Below are 6,000 nucleotides of genomic sequence, written 5' to 3'. Positions count from 1 at the left end.
GATCTGCTGCATAGATCGAGGCGTGAATACAGATTGAAATCAGTCTTCAAGTAGGAGATTGTCAAGGAAATGGGCACCAACCATTTTTTGGTTAAAAATAAGGGGTGCCTAACTTAGGCAATTATCAATGAAGGTGCATAACCATTGTCTAATATCTTGCCTAAATCCCATCAACCCATGTGTTTTTGAAGCCTATGTAAATCCCTTAGCTCTCATTTGTAGTGCATCCCCAAGATTAGAGAATTAGAGAGAGCTTGAGAGAAAAGCTTGTGAAAGAATTTTGTGAGGAAAAATTCTTAGTATAGTTTGGGGTGGGTTTTGAGTTGAGAGTGTTGTAAACACTTTGTATATTTTCTCCCTTCAGTAAAATGATCTGCAGTAGGTTTGGAGACGTAGGCACAATTTTCTGAACTCCGTTATCAATTGTGTGTGTGTTATTTCCTCTGTTTCTCACTAATCTGGTTCATAGGGAAATCTGCGTTATTTTCAACAGTAACTCCATCAAATAATATAGCCCTAGGAAATGCCCAACCATCCTCCAAAGTAAATGTTGCCTGATCCTTGTAGAAGAGCAACTCTGTCTATATGTATCCGTTTGGCCCAGATTGCATCAGAATGTCATTGAAGAAGTTAATTCCCCAAAGCACCATAGTATCAATTGTTGAGAGAAAAAAAAAACCAAATTAATAATGTACACATTAATTAATAGTCTTAAATTAGCTATGTTAGTGAAAGGAACTTACTTATTGTCCCATAGAGACTCTGAGATTTGTAGTTGAAGTTGAAACTTCGAGCCATATCATCGAAGTTGGGGTGTTGGATAACTAAATTCCAGTCAGAATAGTTCATTCTGTAATGGAAGTTAGTTATCTTTACTGTTACTGAATGCGATGAATGGTGAAAACGTGCATGTCAAGTTCTACGTCATTGTCATACACCAAAAGACAAGTAAAGATATTAAAAGTAAAATTCATATTACCTTAAATAAACACAAATACAAAGGTTGAATATCGACTTATTGAATGCTTGAGTAACCCTTATTTTGTCTGCAGTTGGAAACTTTGTGGGTTCCACAATACTTGCAGAGCCGCAAATATAGCCAAGACCGGGTGCTTTCAAAGTGAAGTTTGTAGGAAGTCTCACATCTCTGTTGGTAGTTTCGGATTGACCAACACTCATGGTGAAAAAGCCTATATATAGGGCCCCATTCTGCACCTAAGACCTAGGGACCCCTCCTTTGCAACAATTTCTCACTTGCTGGTTGTACGGGGCACTCGGCATTAGATCAATAAGAGTTGGGGTTTGCTCACAATTATGAGGGATTGCATCTTTAAAAGATGAACAATCCCCTCTCTCTGTTGCTTCCGCTCCAAGTATGGACCAAATGACTTCCTTCTTCGGCCAGGTCTATCCAATTGACTATCTAGGAGCTCGAATGTGTCAATAGCGCTGGTAATTATATAGTGCTACGTAGGCCTTTTTATTTAAATCCATGTCAAATTTATATGCCTCCAATTGAGAAAAACACAATAATAAAATATCCTAAAATAACAGAAATACAGATAACTTTTTTTATTATAAATTAATACAAAATTCTAATTGATTAAAAGAGAACTGAAATGAACTAAAGCCCAACCCAGGCCCACAAAAATCTAATCCAACAAAAACACAACACTGTTTTAGGGGAGCAAATCTGCTATCCCCAATTTGATGTCATTTCTATGTTCCCTCTCTAGTTGTTTGACACTTCTCCACCTATTAACTCCGAAATTAAACTTTTAATAAATTCTTTGTAAAAAGAAAAACTTTTAATAAAACATTCAACCTCAATGAGGTGCAAGACCACACCACTCCACTAGGCTCGACCTCAGAGGCACATATCCATATATTTTCAAACATATATTGGGAACATATTTTTGAGAATGAATATTAGCGTTCACGTGTGACATATGAGCTAGTTGTGCATTGTATACTATAAATCCCTCGCATACGCATTTGGTACTAGTTAATTTTAAACTAGATATTGGGTTCTATTTTGGTACACCCTTTTGTGTAATGTTTGTTGATGCTCCTTTTAGGAGGGTCAACTTAGATAGAGATGGAATGGTGGATGATGGGTAAAGGTGAGGGCCTTTAGCATGTGTGTGAAGATTAGGGCAAACGATAAATATAGATAAATATACAGAAGACGAGATATACGTGGTTCACTCTTAATGAATAGGCTACGTCCACGGAGAAGTATGTTCTCATTATAATAATGTATATTTACATTTGTACACAGGGTTGGACCCAAATATAAAGATAAGAAGGGAGAAGCCCATGATTAAAGATAAAGCCTAGCCCAGGGATCCCCTCTTAAGTGGAGAGTGGTCTCCTTTTATAGGTGAGGGGGAGTCTTCATTTCTTGTAGTTTTCTAATGTGGGACACCTCTTGCTTTGCTTAGAGTTGTGACTTGTGGTAATGCTTCTTTAGCTAAGGTTATGACCTCTCAAAGCATGGCACATGGATGGTTTAGCCTAGCTAGTTGCTCGGTCAGTTACGGTGCCAATAGTAGTTCCCCAAGTTCGCGAGTAAGAAAGAACTTCTTGATTGGGGACTTGTAATTTTAAGTGCACTGGCCGAGCAACACCACAATTTGTCTTCCAAGCTGTATAGTGCACTACCCATAGTCCCCTAAGTCTCTGGGTAAGAAGGACATTGGAGGGAGGGAACTTGCAACAAAAAGCCAAGTGGTTTGCCAAGTTCCCATTTTGTTATGCAAGGGTGTCGAAGGGCATCATAGTACACCGAAGGGCGGGGGTGCCGAAGGTACAAGACTTGCATGTCGCAGACAAGATGCTGAGGGGAACGTAGGTGCCGAAGGCACAAGACTTGCATGTCACAAGGCGATGTGCCTAAGCATGAGGGTGCTGAAAGTATAAAACTTACATGTTTCAAGGTGATGTGCCTAGGCATATGGGTGCCGAAGGCAACACAAAACTTGCATGTTGCAAGGTAATGTGGCTAGGCACGGGGGTGCTGAAGGCAAAGGAGATGCCAAAGGCACAAAGCTTGCATGTCGTAGGGCAATGTGCTACGGCACGGGGGTACCGAAGGTGAAGAGATGCTTAAGGTGAGACAAAGCTTGCATGTTACAAGGCAATGTGGCTACGCACAGGGGTGTTGAAGGCAAAAGGGAAGTCGAAGGCACAAAACTTGCATGTCGTAGGAGATGCCGAAGGTGACACAATGCTTGCATGCTGCAAGGCAATGTGCCTAGGCATGTGGGTGCCGAAAGCGACACAAAGCCTGCATGTTGCAAGGGAATATGGCACGTGGGTCTAGAGGGCAAGGGGAATGCTGAAGGCACAAAGCTGCATGTCGCAGGGCGATGTGCCTAGGGACGGGGGTGCCGAAGGCGAGATAAAGCTTGCATGTTTCAAGGCAATATGACTAGGAACGGGGGTACCAAAGGCAAAGGGGATGCCGAAGGCACAACGCTTGCACGTCGTAGAGGGATGTGGCTAGGCACGGGGGTGCTGAAGGCCAAGGGATGCCAAAGGTGACACAAAGCTTACATGTTGCAAGGCAATGTGGCTAGGCACGAAGATCTGCCTAAGCACAGGGATGCTGAAGGCACATGAATGAGACACAAAAGTTGTATGTTGCAAGGTAATGTGGCTAGGCACGAGGGTGCCGAAGGCGAGACAAATCTTGCATGTTGTAAGGCAATGTGGCTAGGCACGGGGGTGCCGAAGGCAAAGGGGTTGTCGAAGGCACAAAGCTTGCATGTCGCAGGGGGATGTGCCAAGGCATGGGGGTGCCAAAGGTGAATGAATGCTTAAGGCGAGACAAATCTTGCATGTTACAAGGCAATGTGGCTATGCACGGGGGTGTTGAAGGCAAAAGGGATGTCGAAGGCACAAAGCTTGCATGTCGTAGGAGATGCCGAAGGTGACACAATGCTTGCATGTTGCAAGGCAATGTGCCTAGGCATGTGGGTGCCAAAAACTACACAAAGCTTGCATGTTGCAAGGGAATGTGGCTAGGCATGTGGGTGCAGAAGGCAAAGGAGATGCCAAGGGCACAAAGCTTGCATGTCGCAGGGCGATGTGCCGAGGCACGGGGGTGCCGAAGTTGAAGGGATGCTTAAGGCGAGACAAAACTTGCATGTTACAAGGCAATGTGGCTACACACGGGGGTGCTGAAGGCAAAAGGGATGTCGAAGGTGACACAATGCTTGCATGTTGCAAGGCAATGTGCCTAGGCGTGTGGATGCCGAAAGCAACACAAAGCTTGCATATTGCAAGGGAATATGGCTAGGCACGTAGGTACAGAAGACAAAGGGGATGCTGAAGGCACAATCCTTGCATGTCGTAGGGCGATGTGCCTAGGCACGGGGGTGTCGAAGGCGAGACAAAGCTTGCATGTTTCAAGGCAATATGGCTAGGAACGGGGGTACCAAAGGCAAAGGGGATGCCGAAGGCACAAAGCTTGCACATCGTAGAGCGATGTGGCTAGGCACGGGGGTGCTGAAGGCCAAGGGATGCCGAAGGTGACATAAAGCTTGCATGTTGCAAGGCAATGTGGCTAGGCACGGAGATGTACTTAAGCACAGGGATGCTGAAGGCACAGGGATGGGACACAAAACTTGTATGTTGCAAGGTAATGTGGCTAGGCACGGGGGTGCCGAAGGCGAAGGGATGCCGTAGGCGAGACAAAGCTTGCATGTTGTAAGGCAATGTGGCTAGGCACAGGGGTGCCGAAGGCAAAGGGGGTGTCGAAGGCACAAAGCTTGCATGTCGCAGGGGGATGTGGCTAGGCACGAGGGTGCCGAAGGCCAAGGGATGCTGAAGGTGACACAAAGCTTGCATGTTGCAAGGCAATGTGGCTAGACACGGAGATGTGCCTAAGCAGAGGGGTACCGAAGGCGACACAAAACTTGCTTGTTGCAAGGTAACGTGCCCAGGCATGTGGGTGCCGAAGCCGAATGGATGTCGAAGGCGAGCCAAAGCTTGCATGTTACAAGGGAATGTGGCTAGGCACGGAGGTGCAGAAGATATAAAGCTTGCATGTCGCAAGGCGATGTGGCTAGGTACGGGGGTGCCGAAGACAAAGGGGATGCCGAAAGCCAAGGGATGCCGATGGAGATACAACGCTTGCATGTTGCAAGACAATTTGCCCAGGCATGTAAGTGCCAAAGACGAAGGGATGCTGAATGCGACACAAAGCTTGCATGTTGCAAGACAATTTTCCTAGGCATGTAAGTGCCAAAGACGAAGGGATGCTGAATGCGACACAAAGCTTGCATGTTGCAAGACAATGTGACTAGGCACGGGGGTGCCGAACGCAGAGGGGATGTCGAAGGAAAAGGGGTCTGGGTTTGCTAGGTTTGGACCGTTCGGTGGTCTTGAGTTTATTATATGTTAACCTGGACATGCTTAGGATTGTATAGGATTCGACGGATCGTAAAACGGAGTCCCGAATACTCCGAAAATGCCAATCTTAGGGCTAGGATTTCAGTAACCGTCCGATCGTGCGATCTTTAGCGATCCGACCGTCCCATTTGGACCAAACTTGCAGGACATGTGTCCTAGGCCTTGTAGAACCTATAAGAACTTTCGGATCGGAATTTGGAGGACGTGGGCCTCTTGAGCCCTTTTGACCAAGTTTGGGTAGTTTGACCCTTGATTGACCGTGAGTCTTCCAGGGTAGTTTCACCTCCCTAGGAGGATTATAATGACCCTAACGCCATGTATTGATCATTAGTTGAGTTATATTAATTAGTGGGTTTAAGGTACTAGTTTATTGTTTTAAACTAGAGGAAATCGGGAATAAATATTATTATTTATTGTGGTTGAGGTTTATGCAATATTGGAAATATAAATATATATGTATATATATATATATTAAAGAGATAAAGATGTTTGATTACACTGTGTAAGTACCATCCTGTGATTGTGAGGTCTCACGTGGCGTAGGATTTTCCGGCGTTGAGACAGACCCCATACGTGGCATTG

Source organism: Prunus dulcis, chromosome 8 (assembly GCF_902201215.1).
Source record: "Prunus dulcis chromosome 8, ALMONDv2, whole genome shotgun sequence".
Lineage (NCBI taxonomy): Eukaryota > Viridiplantae > Streptophyta > Magnoliopsida > Rosales > Rosaceae > Prunus > Prunus dulcis.
This window is presented reverse-complemented; position numbering follows the sequence as displayed.